This window comes from Chelonia mydas, chromosome 6 (assembly GCF_015237465.2).
Source record: "Chelonia mydas isolate rCheMyd1 chromosome 6, rCheMyd1.pri.v2, whole genome shotgun sequence".
Taxonomy (NCBI): Eukaryota; Metazoa; Chordata; order Testudines; family Cheloniidae; genus Chelonia; species Chelonia mydas.
In genome coordinates, this window is record NC_051246.2 from 57,197,909 (window position 1) to 57,217,635 (window position 19,727).

The following is a 19,727-nucleotide window of genomic DNA, read 5'->3' on the forward strand; positions in this document are numbered from 1 at the left end:
CACTCTAAGAGAAGCTCTTTTACTCCTCTCAACTTCCATAAGCATGAAGAGCATTGATGGGCAACAAACTGCAGTCACCTATACACATGCAGAACCTTACACAGGTGAGTAGTGACACTTGAAGTCAAATCCTGCTGATTCTAGAGAGTCATGCCATGTCTACTCTATAAAATTATGTCAGCTGAATTTACGTCAGCATACAGCCACCACAGTTATTAAATCACTTGTGTGTGTGAACACTTGGCCCCTTGTATCAGCGGTGCATGTCCTCACGCACCTGTGTTGATTGTATTGTCAGTATGGGTTATTGTGGGAGGGCTCTTGAAAGCCAATAAAAGTCAGTGTAAGCCATGCACTATCTACACTGACATTGCACTGACCTAATTACATTGACCCTGACTCTACGCCACTCAAGGAGGTGGTGTTATTAAGTCGACGTAGAGAGGCACTTATGTCAGCCAAATTTAAGTAAAGACACTTCCACAGCTTGGTCGACATAAGTCAGCATACATTGACCTGTGGTGTAATGTAGACCAAGTCTAAGTGTTTGCACTCTTTAAAGTCTGAGCCTGAGTCTGGAATATATAAGAACTGAACACCACAACTCCAGCTGATGCTTTCAGGAGTTGAAAGTCAGGCCAAACTTAAGCATGCAAAAACTGAAGCACCCAAAATCTGTGACCACTTTTTGAAAATGACTGTCTTCATGTCTGGGGATCATCAGAAAGCAGCAGGCACTGCCCTGGAACAAGTTTTCTACAGACCTAATACTTGAATTTAATTCAAAACTGCCAAAGATCTGATAAGGTCATTAGCTTAATTAATGCTTTTTGCCATTAAATATCACATAGAAAAAGGACTATGAGTTATTGGCCATTTGTCAAATGTCTGACAAACTTAAATGACCTTTGCTTAATGGGCATGTTTGTTTAAAGTAAATTTTAGTGCTGTTGAAAAGTGATAGAGTGATAGCTCCAAATTAGGTTTGATGTTCTTTATTTACCCAGTGAGTGTTACAGCTTGGATAGCAGTAGGTCAAGCTTCACACATGCATGACTCCCTGACAACGTGACCTAACCCTGACAGACGACCTCTGTCTCCGTCTATCTCCTAAGACTGCCAGAAAGAAGGCAATTAATTCAGTGCATGTTATTCCACTGCATTTCTTTTCACTTATACCTCCTGGAAGTAATGATATACAAAGAGCAAATTCAGATTTGAAAAAAGTACAGGTCAGTACTTTATTGCAGAGACCATTGAGGGGTCCCACGTAGAACTTCATATAATAATTTGAAGTTTTGAACAACTACAGCTACAGCTTTACAAAAGTTGTTTGTTCCTTTTCCCAAATACTGAACCTCCAAAGCAGGTGCTCCAGGGTCAATAGCACAAAAGAGTAACTCGGAATGATGGAAAATGGTTCAGTCCTGGTTTTATTTTCCCTTTTAGATAATGGAAGTATTGATTGAGCTACCTGACAGTTGGAGCCATAAATGGCAAGCCTTACACTCTTATATCCCCTTCTTATTGAAATGAATTTGATAACATCTGCATGTCATCCTCAGTTGCCTTCTCAAAGGAGTGAGATCTAATGGTTGAATAGGCACTCGGTCAGGGACTCAGTCTTTTGAATTCTGCCATGGACTCGGAGGCCTTGGGGAAGTCACTTGATTGTTTGTGCCTCAATTTCCTCATCTATAAAATGAGGATAATATTAACCCATCTCACAAGTGTGTGAGTGGCTTGATTCCTACTTGCTTTGAGATCCTTGAAGGACAGAGGCTATAGATGTGCAAAGCAATATTATAAGTCTCTTAGGGAGCAGGGACAGCAGATTTTCTGAAGGGAGAGTCTCCTTATTCTTTCTTTCGTCAACACCCCACACTGAAGCGAACATCCTTCCTTCCATGGAGGTGGATGGAATGGAAGTCTTCTTAGTGCACATCTGCACTTCTCCTGATCCATCCCGAGATCTTGCTGTGGAGTGAGGCCAATGCCATACTCTAACCTGGGGTACTTCTGCCAAGCACCCAGAGGCCACCCATGGCAGAGAGAATGGGTTACAGTATTAAACTTCAGACCACCTTCTCTGTTGTAGATCTTCCATGTCACAGAAGATTTATATTACGGTAGCTTCCAAAGACCCCAATCAAGATTGGGGGCTCCATTGTGCTGGGCACTGTGCAAATATAAGTGACACTTCCTGCCCCAAAGCACCTGGCTGGCTCTCTCAGTGTTCTGGGATTAGAAAATTTGTCCAGGAATATTGGTTGGTGCTAGCAAGATTTTTCTCTCCTCGTTCTAGGGAGCTCATTCTTTTATTCAAGGAGAAAAATAAAAGATCCACAACAGTGCCTCTTTCTTCCCCCCTTGAGGGTCTGTGCCATTCCTGGTAGAAGCTCTATTACTACTTTCACCTAATAAAATATATTTGGCCTAGACTCTTGACTTGCCAGTTATCAGTCTTCAGTGTGGAACCTCAAAGGAATAGTCTAATAGTTCCATTTTATAGTGTCCTTTCAAAGACTAGAAGGGTAATGGCCTCCCTAAGGCATTTTATGAAGACTTATTAAGCAACCTGCAACAGATAACAGCAATAAAACAATTAGTTACATTCATCAAAATCACCTGAACAAATAGGGAGCAGCACTGTCAGAGTCGTTTCTACCAACATCAGAGGAGAATATAAATCTCTCTTAATTCGTAACTTCAGAAGACTAGGTAACAGACTTTTGTGCCTTGTCAGTGCTATATTTTGCTTTCTTTCTACAGTGCAAAGGGTTGCTGACATGGGGTTATTTCTTTCACTTGCACAGTCTTGCCAGATCGTTGTTTGCAGAGTCAGGGTTTTTTGGCCTAGTAACAGTAGGATGCTGTAATATTCACAGTGAAATGTATTGCTTATCTAGCCGGGGGGAAGATGCACACTGCCCCCCTACTGCAAAGGGAATGTTACCAACTAGATTTAGACTGGTCAGTAAAAGAAGAATTGCTCAGCATGTAACTTGTCGATTTGTTGGGTCTGGAGCATGATGCACATTCATAAAATGTGCTGTAGTGAGATGGGATAAAATTACTTGGCAATCCAGTTAGTGTTAATAGAAATTCTGACTGCAATCCATGTATATGGGTGGAAGACAGTGAAGTGAGGAAGGAGATCAGGGCACTATCCTAGGATTTGGGAGACCAGCTCTGACTTTTGTATGACCTTAGCCAAGTCACTTTGTCACTCTGTGCCTTAGTTTCACATCTGTAAAATGGTGATAACTTTCCTACCTCTCAGGGCTGTTGTGAGGATAAATACATTAAAGACTGAGGTTTTCACCCCGTATGATAACGGGAGTCATAAGTATCTAAGATAGACAAGTGAAAATAATTGGATCATATCCTTTCTACGATCAGAGTAGAGCTAGTTGGATTTAAAAAAAAAAGGAAAAATGCCATTTTCATCTAAATCAAAACATTTAGAAAACTGTGCTGATTTTACCGAAATCTCATTTTGAAAAAAAACATGAATAAAATATTTCTGTAATCTCATAATGTCCCATTTTGGCATTTCTGGAACTGATTTTTTTGTTTTGTTTTCAAGTGATTTTTGAAAAAAGCATCAATTTTTAAATGTCAAAATTAGAACAAACTGTTTTGATTTTTAGCAAAATGAAATCACTATCAACCCAAAAATATGTTTATGGAATTTTGTTTCATGGGTAATTTCAAAATTACTTGATTTTTAGTTTTGTAATGGAAAAAAGTTTGAAATAATGAAATAGAAAAATCTAGTTCCCACCCAGCTCTGATAAGAACTTTTCTGCCACAGGGACTGCCTACAATTGCAGTCTCCGTTAATGCTCTGTGGGGAAATTTTCGGTTTCCCTCGGTTACTGAGCCACTTCTCTGATTCTCAGAAAAATATATTTGAGCCATAAAGAGAATAAAGACAGGTTTCAGAGTAGCAGCTGTGTTAGTCTGTATCCACAAAAAGGAAAGGAACACTTGTGGCACCTTAGAAACTATTTGTTAGTCTCTAAGGTGCCACAAGTACTCCTTTTCTTTTTAAAGAGAATAAAGAAGCAGATCCTTGGCCCAAATTATTTTGTGCTTCCTCAGCAGGCAAAGCAGCCAGAAAGCTGCCCTAAAGGAGAAGTTGAGGATTCCCCTCTATATGCAGGTAGTGTACAGCCAGTATAGCACTGTGGGGAAAGATCATGGCAGGGGTTGAGGATCTGGCCTTAGAAGGTGTTTTTAAGTATAATGTTGCTTTGAACTTATGTTGCTGCCTTCTTCCAAGGATATCAAATCACTCCACAAACAATTAGTAAGTACTGGCAAACCGACACACAGAGATAGCGAGGCCAAAATTTTCAAACTTGGATGCCTAAGGTTAGGGAGCTACATTCATATTGAGATGTAGTCTATGGGAGCTGTGTGTCTTTGAAATTCAGAACATTTATTTAAGTGCATAAATATGGATTTACTTGTCTAATTTTAGATCTCCATCTTAGGTAATAGTACTCTAAGTCACATACCAAGTTAGTGAGAGCAGGGATAATAAACCAAGACTTCGGACTCCTAATCACTTGATCCAAGCTAATCCCTCCTTCGTACAGCAAGCAAAGTGTTTTCCCTTCCAATCATTTCAAAGAATTCTTTTTCCTTAAAAAGAAATCCAGGTACTAAACACAAAAATATGGGCAAGTATTATTTAACAAAGGAAGCACCACCTGACTTGAAACTTACCTAACACTTGACATTTGGAACGCTGTTGGAGTGAATTATCCACAAGAGGTCCCTTCATTTTCAAATGATTTTGTGTGTGCAACATCCATCTTGTAGCTTGTCTCCAGACTTTGTTGAGGATGCATTTCTTATGCTTCTTGTCTCTCCTTTCCTTTCTTTGTGCTGATCTTTCTATTCTTTTTAATGGGAATGTAATTTTCCTTTGCATTTGCCAAGGGAGTCATGTGGCTCTTCCTATTTTGTTGAGGTTTCTTTTCTGTTAGAGTAGCAAATAGACACCTACTAATTAAAGAAAATGTGCCCACACTGAAATACATCAGCAGCACTTTGTTTGATACTTCTATTCAACTCCATACTTTAATATGGAAATTTACTTCTGCTCTTTATTTTACATACGTGTTCACTGTGTTGTACTGATTTTTTCCCCACTGTGGTACACTGACTTTCCGCTGTGATACTGAATTTTCATTGTGTTGTATTGATTCAGGGAGCAACTGTCTAGTGGTTATAGCAAGAGAATTATAATGACATTCTGGGGTGCAATCCAAACCACTGAGGGGCCATGTCACTCCTGCCCTGCAACCTTAGGTGCCTCACGTTGCTTTGCTGTTGTAACTTCCAACTTGGGTCACTCACAATCATCTTGCCAGCATGCACGTCACAGCCCTGGTCCAGCAACTCTGACCCCATTAGCTAGTCCACACCATACCAGCCACACTCTAGCTTTCAGCAGCCTTGGTTACTACTTGCAGGATGACCCCAACACAGTCCCAGATTTCCCTCCCCAAAAACGTTTGTTCTGCACTGCCCAGCCCTCTCCTGGACAGTTCAGGTATTTTAGGTCAATTGTCCATCTAAGGGAACAATATTCAACAGTTTACTACCCTAAATGGAGTTACTCCAACAATTCACAATACTGGATTAATTTTGATTAAAGAAAAAACAAGTTTATTTAACTATGAAGATAGATTTTGAGTACAAGTATAGAGCAATGAAGTCAGAAATGGCTACAAGAGAAATTAAAATACAATTCTTTCTACTACTAAAACTCAACAAACTAGACTTGGTTCAAGGTGAAGTCCCTTACCACATGTTTCCAGTAACATTGCTGACCAAATTCTGCTCCCGAAGTCCAAAGGCATTATGTTCTTAGGTGAAAGCTAGAGATGGATAGGGACAGTTACCTTGGGTGTTTTTGCCCCTCCCTTTTATAATTCAGTCACCCTCTGAAATGTATTTTCCTAAGGTCTACTCCTAGATAAAGGTAATTTCCACTCTCAGGACAGAGACAAAGTTTTGCAATGAAAGAAGTTCAATGCTGTTGTTTGTTAAAATTCAGATCACTTTGTTCCTGTCCCCGTTCCTTGCCAAAGAGTGGCCACTTGACAGGTGATTGCCCATCAACTTTAAGGACACCTGCTAGCGACCTCAGACTTGTCTGGTAAACACATTTCAGACCTAATTTCAGTTTATGTTTATAGCTTTACATAGAATATTGCTGCACACATCATATTATTGACCAGCAAGTTATTAGTTTTCAAATGATACTTGACAAGGCATACTTTGTACAAAGATTCTTACAATAGTGTGTAGGATGTGAATGCAGGGATGCATTTAGTCTCACTGGTAATCACTGAAGAACTGGTTTCTTGTTCTTGCCTCGGATACTGATTTGCTATGTGATGTTGTGCAAGTCATCAGTGGCCTTATTTTCATAGCATCTGAACATTCTTAACTGCCACCAAAGTCAACAGGAGCTGTAGATTCACAGCACCTCTGAAAATCAGGCTATTAGGGTGGGTATTGTAGGGTTACCACCTCCAGTACATCTTCTTGTGTCCCGAGGTAGTTCAGCAGGCACCCTGTCTCAATTTCCATCTTCTTCAGCTTTGTTTTGGTCCAATGCCCTCTGGGGTTGGTGTGAAGGTTTGGGTAGGCTTCCTTGATGGGTTGTAACTCTCGTCTCACTCTTTGGGAACCAAGAGTCTAAAGCCTTCCTTCCAGGGGGTGGGGTGGGTACCAATTCCAATAATTCCCTCTTTTAGGGTCAGGGGTCCACAGCCTTCCTCTTGAGGAAGAGTCACAATTCAATCAGCCTCTTTCCTCTTGCATCAGGAGTCCACAGTCCCCTCTCAGAGCAGGGTTAAGATAGACGCAGTTTCCCTCTTTGGATCAGTAATCTACAGCACTTGTCCTAGGGCTGGGTTAGAGTAAAGCAGTTTCTCTTCCTCCACACCTCCTTGGATAAGGAGTTTATAGCCCACCTCCCAGGGCTGGATAAAATACAGGAAGTCTTTCCTTCTTGAGATCAGGAATCCACAGGCCTCCTCCCAAAACTGGGTTGCAATTCCTGCCAACTGGCCACTTCTCTCCCGTTGGTCCCTATTTTCTACTCAATCCCTTTTCCTAGTAGGCTTCCTCCTTCTGCTAACACCTGTTAAGAAGGAGAAGGAAGCATATATATATTTTCCTCATCCCAGTTGACTTAGAGACAGGACTCCTGTCTCTCTACACTAAAGGGCTCTTGGTCCCAGGTCCTTAAAGAGATAAGGTTTTGCCCTAACCATTAATCCTGTGGGAGCACCTTCTTTCTTCTGTTCCAGTTTCAGCCACTTTAGGCCTTTTTTATAACCACATTTTGGGGATGTGGAAATCTGGCCCCCTCTGGGCTTAAAGGGTGACTGGGCAAAAAAATGGCAGATGAAATTTACTGTTAATAAATGCAAAGTAATGCACATTGGAAAATATAATCCCAGATACTGTTAAGGAAAAGTTAGCACATGTGACTCCATTTTGGTTTGGGGCCCACCATTGTTTAAATGCCAGCACATCATACACCAGGAGGAATGATCCTTAGATACTGAATCCCTGTGAAAATCCTCCTCCTTGTCTCCAGCCTGCCTTGACTCCCAGTATCTGGTTTTTGTCAATCTCTAACTCCCTGCCTCTTGGCCTTGATATGAGGCCTCCCATCCTGATAATAAAGGTTACTGATGCATGGCTTTAGGACCATGCTGTGTAATTAACATACTGGTATAGCACGAGGAATGCACCAAGCAGGGATAGGTGGTAGATAAGACACGGGTTTGTTTATTGGCTAAGGTTTCCGATGCACGAGGGCAACATGCTTTGTTAAAAAGTATATAACCTTTGTATAATCTGTATTGAGAGTCCCCTCCTGGCTAGCAGGGGGGCACCACGCTTGAGCGTAATAAACTTAGTGTCTTTTGGGAGCTCTGCAGTTGTGGACTTTGTTTATGTGCCTCAGCCTAGATTCGAACTGTGCGTGTCCTACCAGGTGTAATTCGTAGCATTTGTGTGCGTGTCCTACCAGGTGTAATTCGTAACAATACACATACAAAATGATGGGGTCTAAATTAGCCGTTATCACTCAAGAAAGATCTTGGAGTCATTGTGGATAGTCCTCTGAAAACATCTGCCCAATGTGTTGTGGAAGTTAAAAAAGCTACCAATGTTAGGAACCATTAAGAAAAGGGTAGATAAGATAGAAAATATATTTCTTGCCACTATAACTCCATAGTAGGCCACATAACTTCAAAACTACATGCTGTTCTGGTTGCTCCATCTCAAAAAAGATATATTAGAATTGGAAAAAATACAGAGAAGGACAACAAAAACGATTAGGGGTATGGAGCTTCCATATGAAGAGAGGTGAAAAGACTTTTCTTCTCAGAAAAGAGACAACTGAGGGGGGATATGATAGAGGTCTATAAAATTATGAATGGTGTGGAGAAAGTAAATAGGGAATTATGATATACCCCTTTAAATAGCATAAGAACCAGGGAACCCAATGAAATTAATAGGCAGCATGTTTAAATTAAACATAAGGAGTTACTTCTTCACAAAATGCAGTCATCAGCCTGTGGAACTCTTTGCCAGGAGATGTTGTGAAGGCCAAAAGTATAACTGGGTTCAAAAAAGAATTGGACCTATCCTCCATGAATGTATCTATCAATGGGTGTTAGCCAGAATCTTCAGCAACTCCCGAATAACTGACTGCTAGAAGCTAGGACTGGACAACAGGGGACAGATCTCTTGAAAATTGCCCTATTCTGTCCATCCAATTGGAGGCATCTGGCACTGGCCACTGTTGAAAAACAGGATACCGGGCTAGATGGACCATTGTTCTTACCCAGGATGGCCATTCCTATGTTTTTCTCTGTATTGCTTTTACCTTACAAATAAATGTGATTGCTTATTGTGATGGGGTGTACCTACCCTGCACCAGCCCTGAAAGGGTTAACTCTGCTTGGCAGGCTAAGGAAGCCCCATCTCTCCGACCCTGCTAGGTATGTGCAGCATGGAGGAAGCATATAAAAGGTAGCAGCCCAACTCAGAAGGCTGCTGATGCGCAAGGATGCAGACTGCAAGTGCCCTGTAGGGAGTTGCTACAAACCCCGACTATGGCTCTTCTGACTGCAAACTCCAGGCTGCATGACGAGTCCAGAGAAAGGATGACACCAGGGGAGCGTGGCCTAGAGACCCTAGGGGTTTCAATGAGAGGGAAAGGGTAAGAAGCAGCCCAAGGGACTTGAACTCTTCGCCGGTCAGCGTGTTTCAGGAAGATCTCTGCTGACTCGGTGGTGAGCACCCCCACCACCATCAGGGACCTGGGCTGAGGCTCAGAGGAGCAAGGAGGGCCCGAGCCCCCTTACCTGGTGTGCCACACCCCCCGAGTGGCACCCCACTCCCTCAATGGGCCAACCAGCCATGCAATTTCACAGAGGTGGGTTTCTTCACTGACTCTGGCCATTGGACCACACTACCCTGATAGGAAGGGCTGCTTAGTGACTCTAGTCACTAAGGAACACTACCCCATGTTACAGTAAGGGTCATCAGCATAGGACCTAACCAGCTGCAGAATCGCCTCCGCCCTTCCATTTATCCCTATGTGACCTGACACCCCATGAGGGGGTGTACCTACCCCGCCATACTTATAAAGAGCTGTGTGGTAACTTATACTTGTGGCAATTATACTGTGTAAGAAAGCAGTACAGGCCTGCTTACTCAGTTTTTCTTTTGGTGGGGATATCATATCATAGTTCGTGAACTGTGCAGCGTGGAAACACCCTGTTTGTCTCCACCAAAAAGCAGTGACAGCTGGTGAGCATGGAGCCTAGAGTGGGTGCCCTTGCTGGGCCACAGAGCAGAAATACCAATGTAATTCCTCTGAGCTGTAACATCTCTATTTTTAATAGCTTCTATATAACTTTAGCACAAGCAAAAACAAGTTTTCCATATACCTGCATGGTGAGCTACATTTTCTTAACTGTCTTAACCAGCGTACCATTTCTTGCAATTTCAGCTACAGGTTAGTATAGCAGAAAGTGTCTTAAAATGGATTGCAAAATTATATTATGATCTTTTACTCTTGAAAACAGTTTAAATGATATCTGTTAATAAACTCCTATTACCTTTCTCTTAGCATTACTTACAAAGCTTTTTGGGAGTCTTCCTTGACAATTCTTTTAGCATACCCATGGGGAATGTTTAGGCTTTTAAGGCCTTTATGCTTCATGGGGAACAATTGTGGAACCACTGTCCAGAGGTTACTCCAGCTACTTTAAATTCATGGAGGAGACAAAGGAATTTTGTGAAGTGAAAGGACAAAGAAGAATGAGATTTGTTCTCAGGTTGACACACAACGTACTTGGACATGTATAGGATGAGCATAATGAGGGCTTGTACTGAGATCAAGATGCACCAGTGCAGCACCTCCTGCTGGTCCTCTTGGGAATTAGCTCAGCTCCAGAGCCCCCTCTGCTGGCCCGTGTCTAACCTGCCTCAGGCCCCATGTCCCTCCTGGACCCTGGTGCCTCTTTACCTCTGGGTTCTGCCCCCAGCAGTACCCCCTTACTCTGGGTCTATGCTCTGGATCTCCCCTCCCAGGGGAACCCCCAACCCTCTAAACCCACCTTCCTCAGTGGCTACTGCCAGTCATCATCTAGCCCTCTTTCACTGGGGCAGAGTGCAGTCTGTAAACCACTCATCATTAGCAAGGTGGTAGGACCTTTGCCAATCCCCAGGCTGTCCCTCTGCAGCCCCAGTACCTTTTATAGGCCTCCAACAAGACCTGCAGCCTGGGGGTTTACCGGGCTGGAGCTCCTTTTGCCCTTCCCCAGCACTGCTTTGCCTCAGGTACCTTGCTCCCAGGCAGCTAGGCCTTTTTCACTCCAGGGCTAGAGTGAGACTCCCCCAGCTCCTGGCCCCAAGCCCTCTTATCAGGGCCAGCTGGGCCTGATTGGGTGTGGCCCCAGCTGTGGCTGCTTCCCCAATCAGCCTAGCTTGGCTGCTTTTAACCCCTGTTCTCCAGGAGTGGGGCAGCCACCCCTCTACAGGGCATATAACAAAACCCAAAGAACAGAAGAGCAATTCTATTTCTTCTGACTTTTGTTGGAAGCAGAAGAATCCACCAGAGTTGCAAAGGAATCAGAGAGGAGAGATGCTATCCTAGTTACTGCCAAAAGGCCACACAAGGCAAAAAGTCTAGACAGAGTAGGGGAATCAATTGACTTAATCTGACTTTAATTAATTCCATAATGATCATATAATTTCATCCTTCTGTAGTGCAGAACACGATATTAATTATGAGTACAAAGCACAAAAACAATAAAATTAAAGCAAAATTATAACTGTAATTTCCTTCCCTCTAACTGCTAAATGGAGACAGCAAAATAAGAAACAGCTTGCAGCTTTCCACCCTTTACTCTGGCTACACAAAAAAGTAGAAAAACCCCTAGACATAATTAGCTAAGCACACAGTACATTAATTTTTCTAATTTAAACCCTTTAAAGTTGTTTAAATTTTTTTGGACACAGATTTCATTATCTCAAAATCCCACATTTCTGCCCTTGCTAAAATGCCAATCTTGCCTCAGGGCCAGGAAGGTAATGAGCCGCAGCTAAGAGCCTGGAAATGTGCTAGAGTGTAAGGGTGTATGCAATAGCTGTTGCCATCTGAATGTACTTTAGAAGAGCTTCTGTTAGTTGGGAGCGGCTCACTGGACCTGTGCAGCAGACGTGCCTTCTTGAATGTGCTCTCCAGTCTTCTGAAGACTGGAGTTAGGGAGAAGACAGCCTGGAGGTGTCTCATCATCCTTCTTATCAAACTCCTGAAGCTAAGAAAATCTAATTTGGTGCAAGGACAAGCAAATTCTGCCCTGTGCCAGCAGATACCCCTCACTTTTACAGGGGGGAGTTACTAAAGGGATAGCAAATGATTTTACCACTGCCTCCCTTTCCTTCAGGGTTTCCTTCACCAGGAAACCGTTTTAAGTTAGGGGTCAGGATTTCACAGAAGCCTTGGTGCCATAGCACATCCCATTGGCCTCCTTGCCCATCCACTGTTGATAGTCAGGCCCATCTACTTTTTGTGCCATGCTTTCTTCCTGAGGGCCTGCCAGTGACATACAAATGGTACCTCTGCCAGGTACACTATAGTGTGAATCTGGGCCTTGTTTTAGGATTCCATTTATTTTGATGTCTTCACAATGGGGAGAAGTCCATAAATGATCTATATACAACAGATAAGAACTTTGCCCTTGAGTGATCCATGCATTCAAGTGGATGGTTCCTAGCACTGGTAATGGATTGGGATATGAAACATTTCACCTGTAGATTACCAGTTTGAACACTCTCCAGACTGATGGTAGTACATCTGAGCAAAAGTAAATATCACCTGGAAGCTTTTTGGTGGGCTACATGAAATGACTTGTTGGTTTCAATCCAAATACCTTAAAAACACACACACACACACACACACACACACACACACACACACACACACACACACACACACACACACACACACACCTCAGCAGAAGTGCCAATGATTTAATGGACCACAGAGACTACGCTCTCCTCTTACGCCAAGAAATGGTCCCTCCAATTTGGGACTGAGGCACATTGGCAGGACATTCAGAGAGACGATGGCACAGCACCTTGCCCAGATTTAAAAAAAGACTTCATTTTCTTTTTCTGTTAAACTGGATATTTCACCCAAGCTACATTCAGAGGAAAAAAGTGAATGGAGAGTAGTGAGCCCAGAGTTAAATTTAAAGGGACCACCTTGAGAAGAACAGTGTATTTCTTTAATCTCACACAGCCCTGAGATGGTACTTGTTCTGCCTATAGTTCAGCATTAGACACCATATGGACTGACCACAAGATAAGATGCTTCCAGTTATTCCAGTGTGATATAGCAGAGGACTCAACACTTAAGCCAAAACAGCAGGACAGTGTTAGTAAGTGTGGAATCTACTAAAATGGCTCACTGGTGCTGCGATATAACCACTCTTCAATTTAGTGAATGAGCTCCCTCAAGAAAAAAATCATCTAATATTTTCTGTATAAATGCAAACTATTTTAACTAATTTTTCAAACATTTCATATTTCACAATGGCTCTTACTGATACTAATGAGACAAAGGAAAACTTCTTTATTTCCTCTAAACCACCTGGGGTCTGCTATGGGTTCTGGATGGATACATTCTTGAGCCACACTTGAACAATATTCTGACACTTTTGCCACACAGAGAAAGCCATTTTGTTTGCAAAATGGTGTCCTCTGCACAATGTGACCTCCCACACACCATGCATGCGAGGTCAGGCTGTGCAGAGGACACCATTTTTTTTTACACTTCACTGTAGCAGTCAGGGAGCCTATCCAGTTTGGCTCCCCTGTTATCAGTGGCAATGCTAAGAGCCAGTGGTAGATTAGCCATTGGGCCAATGGGGCCCGTGCCCTGGGGCCCAGGCCAACTGGGGGGCTGTGATGGGGTGTATCAGCCCTGCACAGCAGGGGTTAACCTTTCTCTCTTAGCTGAGGAGGCCACACACCCCCGGCTCTGCTAGGCATGCTCCAGCTGGAAACAGAATATAAAAGCCAACAGAGCAGCTCAGTCAGGGCTGACTGCTGGTGGGGAAGGAGGTGTGTTGCCAGCTCCTGATGGCAGCTCCTGTATTCCAAGATGCAGTGGCCTGCCAGTTGGAGACGGACCCCGACACGCTGGCATAAGACATCGCGGAGAGGGGAGAGATTGGAGAATCCCAGAGATGGAGAACCTTAGAGACTTGGGTAGGAAGTAACCCAGGGAAGCTTTGCAGGGAAACGGTTACAGAACCGGACCGAGGCTCGGCGTGTTTTGGTTGGAGCCCCGACGAGCTGGTGGCAGGCAACTGATAGGGCCCTGGGTTGGGACCCTGTGGAGAGGATGGGCCTGGGTCCCCCTATCCTGGCCACCACCCACCCTGGGATGGTGGCCCCACTCACCAGTATTACGGACTCTGGCCACTGGACCTCACTGCCCCGACAGCAAGGGCTGTAGTACTGACTCTGGCCAGTAGACCACACTACTCTGAGAGCAAGAGTTGTATTAAAGACTAAGGCCACGAAGCTGCGCTGCCCGAGACGCGGGGCAGCCCTTCTGACTGCAGGCGGAAGGGGTGTGGAGGAGTCCCCACTTGCTTTGGCCAGGGCCCCACAAAATCATAATCTGCCTCTGCTAATAGCTGCCCACATTGCCTCCTATAACATGCTTCTCCTCCTCTAAAACTGTCCCTCAACAAAAGGAGAATCCCTTTCAGTTATTAGTAATAAAAGGCCTATAAACACACAGCAGAGCAGTTCCAGTTCCAGCCAAGACAGAGCACTGATACACATATACATTTGTCAGTTCCTTCCAATATATTTTGCTGTGCTTTGTCCAGCTTACATTTACATGTCCCCAGTGGTGTCACATGCACAGCCCTGCCATCCATTTGCAGATTCTTAAAAGGTTGTTTCAACTAGCAATAGTGCTGACAAAATACAAATTTTAAAAATGCTGAGAAGTTCAACCTAAAGTTACATAATCACTCACTGCAAGTTTTCATTTCTGGAAGGTGACAAATCTCTTTTGGACCTTTATCTCTGCTATCTGGGGAGGAGAAAAAATACTCCTTGCCTTAACAATGCTTAGATGGCTACAGTTTTGACCTAACAGGAGTAAGTTGTCAAGAATTATTGATGATTTGATAGCATTCTGCTACTTCTGTATCCAAAGAATGAAAAACAAAAATGAAAGAAAAAAGATTGAATGAAAGAAAAAGTGACAGAAGCTACAAAAAAAAGAAAGGCGCTCCAAAATCAGGGGATAAATGAGACAAATAGATTAATGCTAGACAGACCTGCTCATGTGCAAGGATTTTGATTCCGGTTTTTGTTGTGTGGGTAAAGGAAGGGGGAGAATTACATTTTTTTAGGACATTCACTACACAATAGCAGATACTGTTGTCATCTTGTACCAGGATATATTGAATCCAAGTGACATGGCTGACAGAAAGAGTTATGCGGTTTCATGTGCTTGTGTACTTTATTGCTCACATTAGTTCTTGGGAAAGGGGGGAAAGATCTCAAAGGGCTATAAATCTTCACTGACACTTCCCATGATATTGTCTCCTTGTGTTAGGGAAAGTGAAGGTGACATACAGTACCTGCCTATCTTGAGTGGGATGGTGTGAGATGTCATCTGCATTTAGTTGTCCCACACCTACCTTAGCTAGGACCCTGGTCCGATGTATGATAGAGGGAGAAATAGGTATCAGTGACAGTGAGCCTTCATGAATCAATTTTCTTCTCTCTAGCCTCTTGTTTGTTTATAGTAGGGGGTTAGGACAGGCTAGTTATGGGAAAATTTGAGTTCCCATCCTCTGATCCCCACTAAAAAGGGGAGACTGGGTTCATTAAATAATCAAACAAATAAATAAGGCCTGAACTACAGATTCCCTCTCTCAGATGAAGCAATCTTGGGCAGGGACTGATGACTACAATGCACAGCCTATCCAATTTGGCTTAACTGTTATCAGCGACAACGCTAATAGCTGCCAAGTTATAACATTACCTTTCACAAATTGTCATGTTGTCAATGAATATATGTTACCTAAGATGTAGGTTAGTCTGAATTATCCACAATGGAGACACTAGGAAGCCCTGCAGATAACCCAGTGTGATAGATTCTGCAGGCAAACAGACACAGCTAGACCCTAAGCCTGCTGCATCAGAATTAATAGACTAGATTTAGAAGGCTATGAGCCTGTACTGATTTTTCTTTGGAATTCCCACACTCTGGGCTCCCAACATCATGAGTAAGCCTGCAGATAACCAATATTCAGTTCTGGAAGTAATAAGATTTTGGCAATTACCAGATTCCTACCAGTGTTCCCTATACACTGATGATACAAAGTAGGATGTTCATCCACCCAGGCAGCCATGTGATTAAATGGTCTTATCTTTGTAGGTCTCAGGTGTCTGGGACTGCAGCAGATTGCTTTTTAATTGGATCTGATTCTGATTTCAGTAGCACCAGTGCAAACCCAGACTAACCCCACTGAAGTCAGTTCTGGATTTGCACACAGGTGCTACCACAGTTAGACTCAGCTCCATATTTTGGTTCCTTGGCCTACATTTCCCACTCCGTCACTCCATACACAAAGCCCCTTCCTCTCTGCTTGAGAAAATGCCTCCACATACCCTTTCCTTTCTACCTTCCATAATATGTAAGTTCACCGTATGACCTAAATACTTTCTTTTCACAAATGCAAACTCAAAAGTCAAGAAATTAAAAGAAGGCTAATACAGTACTTTGTAGCTTCATAACATCATGGAAGACTCACTAATGAACTGACTCGCTCATGCTTCTTTCCCCCAGCAAGCTTCTTATTCTGGTTTTATTGCTTCTTGACGGCAGCATCGCTAGTTCTGTTGACACAGTTGCTGGAGCATGCTATTGTACCTATCTGCCTGGAATTCCATACATCCAAGAGTTATGTAGCTTTCAAAAAGCATTTAACATCTGTGTAACTCAGACCTGTTTACAAAATTTTATATAAACTATCTGTCCTCTTTTTAGGCATTGGATTTGTTAAGTCTGCAAAGGCAAGAACAATAATATTCCATACAAACGAATCCTGTAGTTTGAGTTTGAATTAGGCCACGTCCACACATACAGTGCTGCAGCAGCGCAGATGTACCAATTAAGCTGCACCACTGCAGCACATCTGGTGAAGACACACAATGCTGATTCTCCCCATTTTGTAGCTGGGGAACTGAGACAGATAGATAGATGAGATGCTTGCTCAAGATCACACAGGAAACTGATCCCCCCACAAAGTTATCCTTCCTATCCTCAGAGGAGATTTAGAGCTCTACACTGTATTATCTAGGTGTTAAATACAAGTCTGAGATCACAATAACATTTTTCCATAAAGGCACTGCACTCTTTTGCTCCATGTTCACATTGTTTTGTTTGGGTATGGTTCTTTTCTTTCTCCTCCTCTTTCCCTTCTCTGTAGGGAAACGCTGGTGGAAATAGTCTCACCACTCTACTTGTGGAGAGAGGAGGCAGAAGGAGTCAGGCTTTTTTGTCATAAGTGAAGCTAGCATGCAACAACGTTTGGCACGTGTTGGAGTTTTAAGAGCAGTTACTTGAAAAGCCATAGGAAGGAAGATGCAGTAATCAAGCAAGAGGGAAAAGGGCAATGATGGTCTTTGATGAAAGGGGGAGGGGTCAAGAAAATGACACACTGCACTCATGTTGCATAGGCCGACACATGAGACAAATAAAAATTAATGTTTGAGGTGAAAGTGTAAGAAGTTTATTATTTCAGTTCATCCAGCTTGCCTGTTACTATCAATGATGCTACCCGCCTTCCAGTGCCACAAAGTATGCTGGTTCCACTAACTGATTGTTTAACCATTTTAATTGAGTTCCATTTCTTCCATGGCAAAATTTTGGCATCACATTAAAGTAGTTTAGCAATGAACAATATTCCCAAGCTCTTTCCTGATTAGGTGAAATGGAGAACAACTCCCCAAGAAACACAATCATATACACCAGTGGCTCTCAACCTTTCCAGACTACTGTACTCCTTTCAGGAGTCTGATTTGTCTTGTGTACCCCCAAGTTTCACCTCACTTAAAAGCTACTTACTTACAAAATCAGACATAAAAATACAAAAGTGGCACAGCCACACTATTACTGAAATATTGCTTACTTTCTGAATTGTATCATATAATTATAAAATAAATCAATTGGAATATAAATATTGTACTTATATTTCAGTGTATACTATATAGAGCAGTACAAACAAGTCATTGCATGAAAATTTAGTTTGTACTGACTTTACTGGTGCTTTTTAATGTAGCCTGTTGTAAAACTAGGCAAATATCTAGATGAGTTGGTATACCTCCTGGAAGACCTCCTGGAAGAGCCCAGGGGTACACGTACTCCTAGTTGAGAACCACTGATATACACAATATAATTATAATTCTCCCCAACCACAACTTGGAGCAATCAGTCACTTTGGGGGAAATACTTCCTGTGGAGCACACAGAGCTAAATGTGCTTTCTGCTTAAACTGAGATTTAGGGTATTGCAAAACATATTCTAGACATGCTTTCATGGACTAACCCAGACTTTATTTTGTACAGTTACTGCATGTATATTTTATGTATATAGCTATATGGTGGTGAATAATTCAAGGAGCTGGATACACTTACTACAAGGGGATGTGATGTTCTCATTTGATCTACTTCGGTAAAATTATTCTCCATCAAGAAATTTACAGCAATGATGTGTGATTTAAATATTTAATAATATTGGAGGCATCAGTGTCTATTTTCCTTTGAAGAGTGCTTAATTATGTCAATTTAAAATGATGTGATGCTAAAGCCAGAATTGTTTAAATTAGGTTTAACTTGGGGCAGGCAGTTCCTGAAAAAGTTAGTGCTTTCAAGTATCTTATGTACTATATACTCTGTATACTTCAAAGTATGATTCTAGTCAGAAAAGTGAGTCAGTAAAAATAACATCCCGAGGTTCTGTGTTCATTCCCTCTCACTGATTTCCTGTTAATTTGATTGAGTTTAGAAGTCAAAAGATGATGTTGTTGCTGTTGTAACTGACAGACCTGCAAATTCCACCTGGTCTCTTGGTTCTTTCTGCCTCTTACCAAATCACCCATAATAAAGCAAGAGCAGCAAAACTGAGTGGACAATTTTGCTAATGATGTAAGAGAAAACAATCCAGCTGACTCTCCCATAGCTCTGGAGTAAATATTTGATTCTCACAGTTCAGTAACCAAATGAAACTTGAAGTAGAAGGTTTAATAGATTATAGGTTTTAAGGTAAGAAGGGACTATTATGATTTTCCAGTCTAATTTTCTGCATAATATAGGACCTAGAGTTTCACTAAGTGGTTCCTGCAGCAAGCCCATAATTTCTGGTTACGCTAGAGCAGATCTTTTAGAAAAATATCCAGTTGGAATTTAAGACTTCAAGTGATAGACGATCCACTGCATCCCTAGATATGTTGTTCTGTTGGTTATTGTAAAAAATGTGCACCTTATTTCGAATTTGAATGTGTGTAGCTTCAGCTTCCAGCATTTGATCTTTCTGTGTAGTTGTCAGATTGAAAAGCCTTCCCTCTACTAGCAAAAATCTTCTATCCATGTAGGTACTTCTAGACTTTGAGCAAGTCATCTGAGTAACTTTCTCTCTGAGTACACTCTCAGAAGGTCAGATATAAAAACAAAGATTCAGAATAAATGATCACCACTAGCAAACAAGAGAATGGACATTTGATTGTGCCTAACAGGAAATAAACTTTGTTATGGCCTTTCAAGAAAGGAGTAATTCTAGGCAGTAATTTGTTTGACTAGAATCTCCCAAATATATGAATCAGGAAGTGTGCCTTAAATAGAAAGAGATTATTTCACAATCCTATCATGGAATTACAAGGGTAATGTGATCCTGTGACATCAATTCTATGCAAATGGCATGGATGGCTTCAAGAAGAGCAACAGTCAACATGCACCCCAATGAAAGAAAAACATTTCCACCTCTTCCCCACATACCCAAACATGACTCTTCTTTCAAACCAGCAGCTTTGAATGTAATGTGCAGTTCATCACACCTAGAGAACTCAAATTTT

General features: G+C 42.2%; 1 long non-coding RNA gene across 2 annotated transcripts; it reads right to left on the bottom strand.

Moving 5' to 3' along the window:
• Positions 1–628: 628 nt before the first annotated feature.
• LOC122466411 lies at positions 629–10,951 on the bottom strand. 2 transcript variants are annotated; one of them, XR_006291858.1, is made up of 3 exons: positions 10,809–10,951; positions 4,738–4,993; positions 629–2,578 (listed from the first exon to the last, which is right to left on the bottom strand). It is a non-coding gene; the product is annotated as an uncharacterized LOC122466411 (long non-coding RNA). The 2 variants fall into 2 exon arrangements; XR_006291857.1 differs by lacking the exon at positions 10,809–10,951 and adding an exon at positions 6,319–7,482 and having other exon boundaries at positions 954–2,578.
• Between the last annotated feature and the right edge of the window lie 8,776 nt (positions 10,952–19,727).